We start from the raw sequence: 14,753 nt of genomic DNA on the forward strand, positions 1-14,753 counted from the left end.
AGAAGCCTTACAGCTGTGACCAGTGTGGGAAAACATATGCCCGCAATTCTAATCTCAAATCACACCAGCGAATTCACACCGGAGAGAAGCCTCACTGCTGTGACCAGTGTGGGAAAAGATTCAGTTTCACGTCTGCCCTAAATAATCATAAGAGGATTCACACTGGAGAAAAGCCTTTCAGCTGTGAAGATTGTGGGAACAGATTTAGTCTCATGTCTCCCTTCATAAACCACAAGAGAATTCACACTGGAGAGAAGCCTTACTGCTGTGACCAGTGTGGGAAAAGCTTCAGTACACTATCTCACATAATATTCCACAAGAGAATGCACACTGGAGAGAAGCCATTCAGTTGTGAAATGTGTGGGAAGTATTTTACTCGCTATGAATCATTAAAAAGTCATAATCTCATCCATACCAGAGAGAAGCCTTTCAGCTGTTATCAGTGTGGGAGAAGCTTCAATCAAATGTCTCAACTCAAAACACATAAGAGGGTTCACACTGGAGAGAAACCTTACAGCTGTGTAATATGTGGGAAAAGCTTCACGCAATCATCTGCCCTGAATCCCCACATGAGAATTCATACTGGAGAGAAGCCTTACTCTTGTGATACATGTGGGAAAAGCTTCAATGTAAAGTGTCACCTCAGGGTACACAAGAGAATTCACACTGGAGAGAAGCCTTATGGCTGTGATCAGTGTGGAAAAAGCTTCACTCAAACATCTAGCCTTGAAAGTCACAAGATGACTCACACTGGAGTGAAGTTCTTCAGTTGTGAAGTATGTGGAAAGTCTTTTGCTCGGAACAAAAACCTTAAAAATCATAAGCTCATCCATACCTTTTCGGTTGTAAAATATGTGGGAAAAGTTTCACTGAGTCTGGATCATTAAAATTTCATCAGCTCATCCATTCTGGAGAGAAACATTTTCGTTGTGAAATATGTGGGAAGCGTTTCTTTGAGAACTCAAAATTAAAAATACATCAGCGCATCCATACTGGAGAGAAGCCATTCAGCTGTGAAATATGTGGGAAGTGTTTTACTCAGTCCCCAAACTTGAAAAGACATCAGCGCATCCACACTGGAGAGAAACCATTCAGATGTGAAATATGTGGGATGTGTTATACTCGATCTGCAAACCTGAAAAGACATCAGCCCATCCATACTGGAGAGAGCAGCCTGACAGGAGGAACCTGAAGACCATCAGGACCTCAGTAAGTTTCATGATGTCTGTTTCTTTATTTCTCTCAGGTCCAAGCTGCTAATAGTTCCATTCTAGACCCTAAACGCACAAGATTATTTGTGCATGCTATAAATACACAATGGTTCACTTTATGCATTTACATTTTTTAAAGAAGATTTCCTGGTTAAGGTTTTTTTCTCCTCAGTGCATTGACTTAAAGTCATAGGCTACAACAAAAGTGTTGAGAGAATACAATAAAACTGGGCCGGCCATAGCTGAGAATATAGAAAGGTCTTCTGGGAAACAGGAGGTCCCCGGTTCGTGTCCCAGCCCCAGTCTATGTGTAGAATTGTCCCTGAGCAAGACACTTATAGCGCTCAGTAGTGATAGGATGGCTAAACGGAGAGGAGAAATGTCATGTATGTCCAAATATACAGTGACAGAAATAACCAAAGGAGTGAGGACCAAAATATAATTATATTATTATAACTGGATGCTTGTTGGCTTTTTTGGAAACCACACCCTTTATTTAATAAACTATGTGAAATCGAATAACAAAACTAATGGTAAATGTAGGCTATACAGAAGTGTGCCTATTTTTTATTTTACAATCATTTGAGAGTAGCCAATTGCTTTTACCAATTATTTTTAGTCTTTATGCCAATTAATTTCTCCCACTGCTTGCCACTACTGTTGTTCCCAACTGGCTCACCTTCCAGTGAGGAGCCCCCACCGGGAGGACATAGCGCCTGAGTGGTCGTGGTAATCATAGTGTTAACTACCTTCCATTGTTTTCCTTATAGGACCACTTCACCGATTTTCAACCTAACTTCATATAATTGGTCCTCACTAATACACCATTGTATTTTCTTCTACTCTGTCTGTGTCTCAGAGGAGAGCTGTGGACGGTTCAGAAACCTGCTTACCAGTTTCTAATAAGGTCAAATGTATAGATGTAAATAATGTTGGAACTGAAGCGCAATTACCAACAATACAATACTGTATGTATTGTTGGTTTATTAGACTTCTCTTCTCCTATTAAATGTCCCACTCCATGTTAGTTTCATGCATGTTAACATGCATGGCTGGCCTTAGCTAAGTGGGTAGAGAGGTTGCCTGGGAAACTGAAGGTCCCCGGTTCACGTTCCAGCCTAGGTGTTCAAATGTCCCTGAGCAAGACACGTAACATTTACAGTAACTGCTTCCTGAGGTGCTGCCCCCATAGCACCCATTGCTCCTGATAGGATGGGTTTAATGTGGATACCGCATTTCACTGTAGGTGCAAATACATTGACAATTGCCCCAAAGGAGTGCAGACAAAATGATTATTATTGTTATGTGTTTTTGCATCAACTTTGTTCACAGGCTCCGTGAAGAAGCTCTGAGTCATATGGTGATTGATGTCCAACTAGCAGGGTCCTCTGGACACCCAGGAGGATGAACCTGTGTGATCCTTTTACCACACACCACATAGTTAAAGTGTTTTATCTTTTATTAGAGCGACTGAGTTTGTAGTTTGATCATTAACCTATAGCTGAATTGTTAAAAATGTTAATTATAATAATGCCACCTTTTGGAAAGCTTCCATAGTAGGAATTGTGTGGTGTTGTGACTTTTTCATTCATCATAATTTCATATTGGAAATTAATACACATACATTTTCATCTTTCCTTTTACACCATATTAATTCATCTCATGAAAGAGTTTTATTGAAGTTCTTACATCATTTGGTGCATATTCAGCACATAAAGGCGTTTCATTACTTTAGTTTTATAGTTGTATCAGTTGTGGTGTGTACTGCAGAACATGTTTGTCGTTTGGTTTTCATCGCTGCGGAATTTGAGTATTTTTTAGCTACAGCTATTTTCAGCAAAAGATTTCCCCACAATAACAGAATGTTGAGTGAGGACCAAAATATAATTATATTATTATAACTGGATGCTTGTTGGCTTTTTTGGAAACCACACCCTTTATTTAATAAACTATGTGAATAATAACAGAAAACAGAAAGAACACTAATATAGAGTCCAGGGGGACTCCGGTCAACCATAGAGGGTTTAAGTGGTTAAAATGTTGAGGCCGGTGTTCATTTTGACAGCAAATTTTTATAATTCTAGTCATCTGAAATGTTTTAGTTTTTCCTCTAGTTTTATTTGATTAAATATTATATTTTAGTCAACCAAGTCTAGTTTAGTTATACAGTGTATTGCATTATTTTTTCTATTATTCTCAAAGATGCATTTTTCTTCTTCGTCATAATTCTTGTCTGAGATTCGGACAAATGATTTTGATGTGTGTGCTTTCTGCTTCTTACACATTTTGACACTGTTGCTAAAGCTACAACTGTCTTAAGAGGTTTCTCATACATATGCCATTCAACTTGTACTTGTACAACTATATTTCTTTCGTATCTATAATTTTTGCTTTTACTTCATTATCATTACATCATTATGACAGTCAGCATTAAAAAAAATGTATTGTCTTGTTATATTGTATTGTATGTCTCTGCATCAGAACTGTTGCAGTTGGCATATGCTTTCAAACATAACTTGCATTTGCTTGTCTGAGTTTTTTGTTTTTCCATATAAAGTTCTCCTTTTTATTCCTCCCCCTTGGCCCTCACACACATACAGTACTGTATATAAAGCAGCTTTGAGTACTATAAACATTTCAGGTATTATTATTAACAAAAAATGGATCTGATTGTAAATCACACCTTTACATAATGATTGTATCTATGTATATATCTATGTAAACAGAAACAAAGTGCCTATAATCACCTATAATCTCTTTGATTTTTTTTTAAAATTCCGAATGTAATTCTATTTTTAATACGTAGTTTTTATGTTTGGAAAATACAGATGGAAATGAGCTAAATCCAGCATTCTTTTTTTTTGTTTACATACGTTTATGTTCAGGTGATTTATTTCATGTGCATGTATTGAATGTTCATTAATACAGTTGGTGCCTACTCAGATTGTCACATGTCACGCAGTTTTTTTTCCTCTCAGTCACGTCACTTTGTTGCCTCATTTCACGCATTCATGCAATGTAGTTTCATATGCAACCACCAGGTGGCGCTTTGGAGTCAGCAAACAGGCACAGACTGTCAGACAAACAGACAGACAGATACCTCACGCAAGAAATATATTTATCCACATCCACTGCATGCTTTGAGTAAACTACCAAAGTTTGTTTAAAATTTTAAGTTAAAATCTTTCCTGTACTTAATTAATAACTATCAGAAACAGATTGCATTTTCTGTGTGGAGTTTGCATGTTCTCCCCGTGTCTCCTAGGGTAGTTAATACCCTCACAAAAACATGTAGTAATCCTGGTCACTATACTGCCTCCCCCTGGTCAGCCGGGGCGCCTGATGGAGGGGAAAGGAACTGGTTGGAATAACGTGTTCCTTCCATGCGCTACGTCCAACCAGGGAAACTCCCCCCTGTCAGGTGACAAGAAGGTCAGTTGGTTCTCATGCATTGAAGGAGGCATGAGCTCGGCCCTGGCCTCCCTAGGCTGGTGGGGGGAGTGTAGTGCCCAGGATCACTTAGAAAATTGGCACCGGGTGAAAAAAGGGTTACAAAATCGAGGGATAAAAATGTATTAAAAAAAGAAAGAAAAAAGAAACAGATTGCATTTGGTATTTTCCCCAACAGTCATGCAATGCAATGCTATTGTTTTTATTCATTTATTTATTATAGTCGTTAAGATTGGCTACTTTTACTTTAAAATGTATAACCCTATAACCATCACGACACATTGTGAGCTAGTTCTGCTATTTCCAAATAGCCAATATTTAAATAGAGCTGAAGTGGTTAATGTATGTTTTGTAATAATAATTAAAATCTACAAAGTAACTAGTAAAGTTTTCAAATAAATATAGTGGAGTAAAGTAAGTACAATATTTGCCTCTGAGATGTAGTGGAGAATGTAGTGGAAAATAGCAGATCTACAAGCTCACAATGCGTTGCGATGGTTATAAATTATATAATCTAGTGTGTGTGTGTGTGTGTGTGTGTGTGTGTGTGTGTGTGTGTGTGTGTGTGTGTGTGTGTGTGCCTTTAAATTGGATAGTCCTTTAGCAGCAGTACACTTTTACTTGTAACTTGAGTATTTCTGCATTGCAGTATTGATAATTTTACTCAAGTAAAAATTATTGAGTACCTTTTCCACCACTGGACCTGTAAGGGTCCATTTGGTTCCATCTGTACTCTATCAGAGTTACAGACCTGGGTCCATTTAGTTCGTAACTCTCAATCATTTAGTTGTGGACCCCCTTGGAAGACAATGTGTGAAGACAACTATGTTCCTTAATCTTATCTAATCAACTGAAACTTTTTTCACACTGTTAAGAGTGGAAAAGGTCTTTCTCCAGTGCGGATACCCTTGCTGGTGTCTCTTCAGGTGACCTATCAGCCTGAAAGCTTTGTTGCACTGTTTGCAGTAATAAGGTCTTTCTCCGGTGTGCACACGCTGGTGATTTGTCAGATTACCTGACTGACTGAAACGTTTGTAACACTGTTTAGAGCCAAAAGGTTTTTCTCCTGTGTGAATACACCGGTGTGCCGTCAGGTGGTCTACACGACTGAAACTCTTGTCACACTGTTTACAGCAAAACGTTTTTTCTCCGGTGTGCAGACGCGGTGTACTCTCAGAGAACCCGGCTGTCTGAAACTTTTGTCACACTGTTTACAACTAAAAGGTTTTTCTCCCGTGTGGATACGCTGGTGTGTTGCCATGTTACCTGAACGACTGAAGCTTTTGTCACACTGTTTACAACTAAAAGGTTTTTCTCCGGTGTGAGTACGCTGGTGTTTCCTCAGAACGCCTGACTCGTTGAAACTCTTGTCGCACCGTTTACAGTGGAAAGGTCTTTCTCCGGTGTGAATATGCTGGTGTGTCTCCAGACTTCCAGAGTCATAGAAACTCTTGTCACACCGTTTACACCGGTAAGGTTTGTCTCCGGTGTGGAAACACTGGTGTCTGATCAGCTCTGATGGATATCTGAAACCCTCGTCACAATGTTTACATATGTGGGGTTTCTTTCCGGTGTCATTCGACCGACGTGGCATTACTTCCGGCCAAGGTAAAGTCTCGGCAAACTGTCGATGACAGCGAGATCTTGGTTCGTCTGCGTCTCCTTGTGTCTGGCTGGTTACAGTGCTGGTTTATTTGCTGCTGAGGGAATCTGACCGCTCCGCCTCTGGCAGTATAGGTTGTTGTGGCTGGGTTCTCTGTGGAATGGTTATACTGGGATCACCGGAATATTAGTTTTCTTTTGGTCTCGAATGGTTCCTCTTGTAGGCTTGCGAAGTTGTAAAATAGAGTACTCTCTTCAAAGATACTTGCAATTCACACTCTGTGCAGTCTGGTTTTAGGCTGAGCTGCTTCGGTCATACTATAATGTCACTATGCTGTCACACCATGCCCAAATATGGAGTTCCATATCAGTCCTGCCCAAATAGGAAGGTCCATGAAATCGAGTATGGAGTGTAGGGGGGCGCCCGCTGGCCTAGCGGTCCAGGCACATACCACATATAGGCTCTAATGCAGTCTGACAGCGTGTTGAGGGTTCGAATTCCATTCCCGACGACCTTTGCTGTGTGTCGCTCCCCGTCTCTTTCTCCATGTTTCCTGTCATTCTCTACTTTACTATACTATCAATAAAGGCAGAATAAAGGCCCGGTCTCATGCTTTCTCTCTCTCCTTTTTTTCTCGGTCTGTCAGAACACTCTCTGAGCAGAAAATGTCTTTACAGTGACTAATGTGATGCACTTTGGAACGCATGGCCCTTCGGTTATGCGATACGTGTTGTACCCACTGTCAGAGTACTTAGTGCAGTACCTATTATCATAGTACTTAGAGGTCAGTCTATGACCTCTAAGTACTATGACGTCATATTGATGACATCCAAGAGCTCCATATATGGGGTTTTGAATATATTCTTATCACTATTTCTTTGGGGAACCCGCTGATCAGACCGACTTCACACCGGCCACCGCACTCCCTCGGGTCCTCTGCGACACACACGCCGAGTTTGAAGTCGATAGTGCCCGTCTCATATGAGTTGTCTACTACAGTAGTTGTCCTGAGAACCAAACTCAGGCTCAGGGGTACTAATAATAATACATATAATACATATAACGCTTTTCTAGATACTCAAAGTCGCTAGCTACTGTATGCATTGTCCCTTCCAAATAAACAAATAGTCAAGTAGGATGAGGTTATTTTGCCTTTGTAGAAGCAATTGATACCTCTTCAGTATTTAGTGTAATTTCCCCCAACACAATAAATCTCTTTAATAAACAGAAAATGCATTTTCAGGTTGGGATACCAATTTTAGCCAATCAGGATAGAGAACTTAGACAGGATACAGATACAAACAAGGAAGTGATGACACAAAGAAATGAGCAGACACAATTGGAACTGGAACACTATAAAAAGTAGAAAAAGGAGCACAGGTCTCCGCCAGGTCAGGTAGGTTATTGTGCACTCCTGGTGGCGCTATAATAGGCCAATGTGAAAAGGGTGGCATTTCTTCCTCTGCCTAGTGGGAATGTGCGTGCATTCAAGGTTTGAGGCATTTGGTTGCAGAAATGTGTTTTGCTAAATTAGACCTGCTGGTGGTGTCAATCAACAGGTCAATGTGAAAAGGGTGGTATTTCTCAGCCTAGTGGGAATGTAAGTGCAAATTTTCACGGAAATCGCACGCTGCGTTCATGATTTGAGACATTTTGTTGAAAACGGACCAATCCTGCAAACTTTGGAAGCCAACCTTCCATCAGGAAGGAATATGAAATATCGGACAGATCCGTCTTGATCACATGACTATAGAGATACTGTGTACCGATTTACGTGATGTTCGCATAAAATCTGCAGGTGTAAAAAATGGTTTTGCAAAAAGTGGCCTCCTGGTGGCGCTATAACAGGCCCATGTGAAAAATGTGGGGCAGTGGTTCTGAATTGGCATCCAGGGAGTGTGTGTGCACAGTTTGGCAGCGACCGGGCCAACGGTGCCGAAGATTATCTGCTCGCAGACAGATGGACACACGGAAACACGGACGGACAGGGGGTAAAACATACTCTCGCCATGCCTTTTGGCCGGGCGAAGACAATTAAGCTGATATATGGGTAATCTCTCCTGATTGGCAGAAATGTTGCAACCCAATTGAAAATGTATTTTCTGTTTGGAGAGACAGGGAGAGACAAGACCCCTGTTATTGAACAACCACTTAAATAGCAATGATTACTATCAGAAAATAGTGCTTTAAAAAAAAAAGGTTTTAACCAAAAAATATCACTAACCCTACCTTTAACCCTTAACTGTCCCAAAGCTGAAAACTGAAATCTGAACGTTTATGTAGATGTACAGGTTGAAAATGGAGAAAGTGCAAACACCAGGTGAAGTTCATCCATCATGACAGACAACCGTCATGTGATCCAAAATAACATACTAACTAACATTCAGGACGGAAACAATGGAAACAAGCCCTTAGGGCTTTATGTGTTATCCTTTTAGCATCACTGTATAATCATATCACTATTTGCAAACTGTTAATAAAGTATTCAATAAATCAAAAAACGTTATAACTGTAACCAAATGGACCCATTTCACCATCACATCCTGGACAGCAGGGGGAGGCACTGAACCATGTGAAATAATAATTCACACTGTAAAAATATCACACTTTCTCCTGTTGAGATGCACAACAATGTAAATGAAGTTGTTTTCTCTGGGTGTATTTAGGCTGAGTGTCCAAATGCAGAAGAGCCTGACAGATGAAGCTCCGAACGACAAAAACTGAGCAAGCCATAGAGTCTTTATTGAAGATTGCAGGATTCAGGGTTAAGAAGAATTGATGGCAGTGCAATATCCAATCCAATCCACTTTATTTATAGAGCACTTTTAACAGCGTTGAACCAAAGCGCTGTACACTCAGTAAACAAATATAAAATACCATGAGTAAAATAAACAAATAGACAAGAGTACAAGTGAGTTTTCAAACGTGATTTAAACACAGGCAAGGTAGCAGAAGATAAAGCTTAAATAATAAGCTTAATAATAAACCCTTCCACCTAAAACATCTTGTTTTTATACTGTCCCTATGTTTCCAAATATATATGATAACCTCCTACAAATGTTCTAAAATATACTTAATAATAATTAATTATAGTGATTAAATAATATTATTCTTACCATAGCTGAATGGTTGGAGAGCCTGGAAAGCCAAAAGTCCAAGGTTCAAGGTTGTACTTTATTGTTACATCTTGTGTAGGCTACAGGAACATAAGAGTAAAACTAATTTTGGGTTGGCTTCCTTCAGACAATGCAGCAGCATAGATAATAACAACAGAATAATGATAGAAATTGTGAAAAGAGAGAGGTACATGTTTGCAGTCACATGCAAACATGTGATTGCAATGAAACATGCCCTTTCTGCCCCTGTGTGCGTGTGCGTGTGCGTGTGCGTGTGCGTGTGCGTGTGCGTGTGTGCATTAGCAAAGCATCAAGTTTTAGGTTATTATAATAATGATGTTTTCTTGCCATTACTTTGTTTGCATGGCCTACCACACTTGGAATGTAGGCATTGATCAGGCTATCAGCTTGTCCAAAATGCTGCTGCCCGCCTCCTCACTGGCAAGAAAGAGTGCGAACACACCACCCCAGTCCTTGCCTCACTCCACTGGTATGCTGTTTTAGAATAGATTTTATTATTATTTTTATTTTTTTTGTTTTTTTTTATTGACCTTTATTTATTCAGGGTAGTCCGTTGAGAGCAAGCTCTCTTTTGCGAGGACGCCCTGAGTACAACACAGATACAGTATATACAATAGAAAGCAATAAACAGTGAAGTAAGATATAGTATAGAAGAACATAAAGAAAAAATATATAATAATAATGATAATAATAATAATAATAATAATACTACAGAGAATATAGAGAATACACATGATGTAAAATCACAATGGATGTGCAAAACAGGTACATTCTTTATGTAATACCTCGTTGAGAAGAACCTTAAAGGACTCTATGGAGATTAGACTATCCAGTTTCAGAGAGACCTGGAGTTTATTCCATTTGTCAGGGCCATAAAATGAAAAAGCAGATTTTCCTTGTTCGCTATTCATTCGAGGAATTTTAAGAGAAATGTAAGCTTGTGAGCGTGTGCGATATCCCGAAGGATTGGTATTTAAAAAAGAAGATAAATACAATGGGAGCTTGCCACACAGGGCTATAAACAAATAAAACACAATGTTGTTCTCTACGAGTGGTGAGAGAAGACCAACCTAGGTTTTCATATAAAGTACAGTGATGAGTATAAAAACCATCACCGGTGATGAAGCGTAATGCAATATGGTACACTGCATCGAGAGGTTTTAGTATGGATATTGAGGTATGCATGTACAGCACATCTCCATAGTCAAACACAGACATAACTACAGCTTGAACAATCATCCATCTGTTAGAGAGGGAGAAGCAAGCCTTATTTCTATATAGGAAACCAATTTTTCCCTTTAGCTTTCTTATTAGCTGTTCAACATGAATTTTATAAGTAAGCTTCACGTCTAACCAAATGCCGAGGTATTTGTATGATGTAACAAACTCAATTTGTTCACCGTCAAGAGTATGTATGCCTAAAGAGGCATTTGTTTTTAAAGCTCGTGTAAACAGCATACATTTAGTTTTTTTTTAAATTTAAGACCAGCTTGAGTTTTACTAGAGCTAATTGGAACCTGTTAAAAGCGGACTGGAGGGTAGCTATGGCTAGGTTGGTTGAGGTTGTCATCCGCATAGTAATGGACGTCGCATTGCGAGGTGGGAATGATCATATTATTGATATAAATGGAGAATAAAAGAGGACCCAGTATGGATCCTTGGGGGACACCTTTGTCGATTACCAGGAAATTTGAGCTGGAACCATCAGCGACAACTCTCTGTGTTCTTCCTGAGAGGTAGTTTGAGAACCAGCGTGTTGAGAGTGCATTTAAACCGATTTGAGAAAATATTTGTATTAAAATTGAGTGGTCTACCGTGTCGAATGCCTTTGATAAATCAATAAACATGGCTGCACAGTGACGATGCTTGTCCAGGCCAGTTACTATGTTATTTATGACAAGGGTTGTGGCTGATATGGTACTATAACCTGGTCTAAAACCGGACTGCTGGGGTTGCAGTATATTGTGTGTATCCAAAAATGATCGCAATTGAGAGCTAACCAGGGATTCGAGGACCTTGGCTAGACAACATAAAATAGATATTGGGCGATAATTATTTAAAGCAAATGGATCACCACCTTTATGCAATGCCACGACATGTGCTGATTTCCAGATTGGGGGAAGTTTTCCGGTGGAGAATGTTAAATAAAAAATGTGGGTGAGAGGTGGGGCGATTATATGTGCACTAAGATGCAAAAGATATGGTTCGAGATCATCCGCTCCTTTAGATTTCTTGGTGCAGATTTTTAAAAGTGCAATGAGAACTTCTCTCAGTGTTAGCGTTCTTAATGAGAGGCCTTCACCATTGGGGATAGGGATCTCCGAGACTGGGTTATGGATATGACCTGAAGGAGCCGTATTGGCAGCCAACCTGTCAAATAGATGTCCAGACGAAATAAAATTATGGTGAAAGCTGTGCACATATCTGGTTTGTTTAAAATGATATCAGATTCACTAATTATTTGTGAGGGGAGAGAGGAAGAGGGTTTAGGTTTAGTGAATTTACTGTTTTCCAGAAGCTAGCTGAGTTGCCTTGGGTGTTAGAAAGATTTGCCAAATAGAAATTAGCTTTGTTTTTTTCTGACCATTACAAGGCATTTATTTCTCTTTTCCCTGAAATGAGACCAGTCGGCTGCATCATGAGAAGCCCTAGCCTTGGACCAGGCCACATCTCTGATGCGAAGAGCATCTGCAAGCTCTGCCGAGAACCAGGGGTTGGAGCGTTTTTTGACTCAATAAAAAAAAAAAAAAGGGGCATGTTTGTCAGTAATGGAATTAAAAACACCAGAGAAATAGTTAAAAGCCAATTCTGGATCAGTGATTGATTGGACCCTGTTAAGGTCAGAGTTAAGTAGATCTTCTAAGAAGACTTGTTCTCTAAAATTTTTAATATTACGTTTCTTAATCATACAACCCTTAGATTTAGTCAATTTGGATACTCGGACACAAGCAATGGGGGAATGGTCGCCGGCATCCTGGGCAAAGACCCCACTAAAAGGGCATTTGGATGGCCTGTTTGTTAAAATCAGGTCAATTCAAGTAGATCTAGACGGGTCGTTTTTATTTGGCCTTTTCTAAAGCCCTAAAAGGGCTCTCTCCTTCCCCCCTTATTTATTTATCTGAACTCATGCAGCCACCACAGATTCCAGCCAGAGCCCTGAGGTCGACTGACCTGACCTGTTCGTGTCCATAACTAAATACAAGAGCAGAGGTGACTGAAATATTTGCGGTATCCCCAGGACGTGGAACACACTGCCCCTTCACATTCGCTCTTTTCAGTCCCTGGAGGTTATTCTTCTCCCCGTCCTTTAATGCTGCTTGACCATGTATAGCTTTGCCCTTACTGTCCACGTACTGTATGCTCTTGATACGCTGTATACTTTGATACACTGTTTTATATTCCCATGTTTTATTTGTTTTCTTCTTTTAACTCTTCTTTTTCTCCAGTTTGCTTTTTAACTTGTTCTTGTCCAGCACTTTGGTTCGACCTCGCTCGTGGTAAATATGCTATATAAATCAAGTCCTGGTTGAGTTCAGTTGCCAACAGATTTTAAAATGTTTCGCATTGTGGAATATTAAATTATTTTAGGAGTTTTTCAGTCACATGTAATAATCTTGTGGAATATGGAATTATCTTGCAGTTGTTTTTCATTATGTAATAATTTTGTGGAATATGACATATTACATTGATTGGATTCATGGGGCTTTTCAGTGGCAAAACTTGAGAAGAAACCTGAAAAACTGGCAAGAACTTCAGTGAAAGTTTGTGTCAATATGCAAAATTAAAGCATTAAATAAAATATAAAAGATTTATTTCAATTTTGTACTTTTATAATGGCTTTTCCATTCAATTCATAATAAACTTTTCCTTCATAGACAGTCTCCTTTAGTGTTTCTTATATGCAGTCCTATGTACAATTTGATCAATTATTTTTATATTTTGATCAAATATAAACATGGTAGTGTAAGTGACATGTACAGTATGTACAGTATGAGCAGTGAGTGTTGGAGTTGGAGTTATACATACAATAGTTGTTCAAAAAATTTTTTTAGCAAATAAAACTATGGCTTTATTGACTAGCATAATATGTTATAGTAACAAAACAAAAAAGTGTGGTAACATTTAACAATAACAACATCAATGTATGGAAAGAATGGTAACAAAGCACACTCTCAGCCCACTTTGTTACCATTATTTTCATACATCCATGTTATTGTTACCGAATAAAACGTTACTAGTTTTAATAGTTGTATATGCTAGAAATGATTTTGGAGAAACTGTGTGTTACTTGTGTATGTTACTTCACTCCAACACTGACTTCACATACTGTATATGCACATTATATTTGCTCACTTATAGTATTATAAGATTGTATATAATGTATGACTTGCATCTACTCATCATCATTTATTCAACTCAAGACTACGTTCACATGGTATGGAGCACAGATTCATAAATAGAGTAAGTATATAATACTTAACAATATTCATACAGACGTAGCAAAAGGCATGGCATACATTATTTGAACAGAGGTAGAATGTTTTTCAGAAAAGCACCCAATTTACACATAACTTTTGGCTTATCAGATTGCCGTAATACAGTTAATTTCAACAAAGATGGGTGAGTTAAATAGTACTTTAACAGGTATTTTTGTCTAAAATTCGTAATGCTAATATTCTTGCACTCAAACAAAACGGGAAACTCATCCCCAACTCAGTTGTCGTTACATAAATTGCACAACCTCTGACTTCTTTCCGGCCCTTTATATCTGCCAGTGACCTTTGTAATTCTCGTGTTATTCACTCTAAAATTACAAATGGCCTTTCTGTACTCATGGTTTTCACACAACAGGCATTTTTCTAACGTAAACTCTTGTTTGGGCTCTACATAGCCTACATGTCACAAGATGTCATACTATTAAGTTCACTTTTCCACTTTTGCAAGAACTGATCTTTCAACCTCTGTTCAACAGTTAGTTTCAACCAGTCAATGTTATTACATTTCTGAGTCAAGCAAAGGTAAAGTAGACCACAGTCATCCAGTATCTGAGAAACACTAACGGAGACTGTATGGGGAAACATTCATTATAAATTGAATGAAAAGGCTTTTTTATATGAAGAAATGACAATAAAGCAAAAACAAATATTTACAATAGGCCATCAAAATCTGAGACAGACAGGTTGATTAATCAAACAATCGTAGCACATACCCTAATTCATTGATTATGGGTTCTTATAGGTCTATGTGCTTATGAATAGAGGCGGGCTGAATTAACTTGATTTCATTGGTAGACATTAAAATAGTTTCCTAGGGCATTGTGGGCATCACTTCCTGTCGATTTGATCAGGTATC

The 14,753-nt window shown here is 38.9% G+C and overlaps 1 protein-coding gene across 3 annotated transcripts in view; it reads left to right on the top strand.

The window, feature by feature from the left end:
• The window catches only part of LOC308094128 (uncharacterized protein), a 67,703-nt gene that overhangs the window by 37,666 nt on the left and 15,284 nt on the right, over positions 1 to 14,753 (top strand). For 2 of the 3 annotated variants that reach the window (XM_080440596.1, XM_080440598.1), the window contains one exon: positions 2,544 to 2,913. The gene's annotated coding sequence lies outside the window, so the exon portion shown is untranslated. Of the gene's footprint in view, positions 1 to 2,543; positions 2,914 to 14,753 lie in introns of those variants that run through there. The other variant, XM_080440597.1, reaches the window with a different exon arrangement.

Source organism: Gymnoscopelus braueri (genome assembly GCF_963280865.1).
Source record: "Gymnoscopelus braueri genome assembly, chromosome: 10".
NCBI lineage: Eukaryota > Metazoa > Chordata > Actinopteri > Myctophiformes > Myctophidae > Gymnoscopelus > Gymnoscopelus braueri.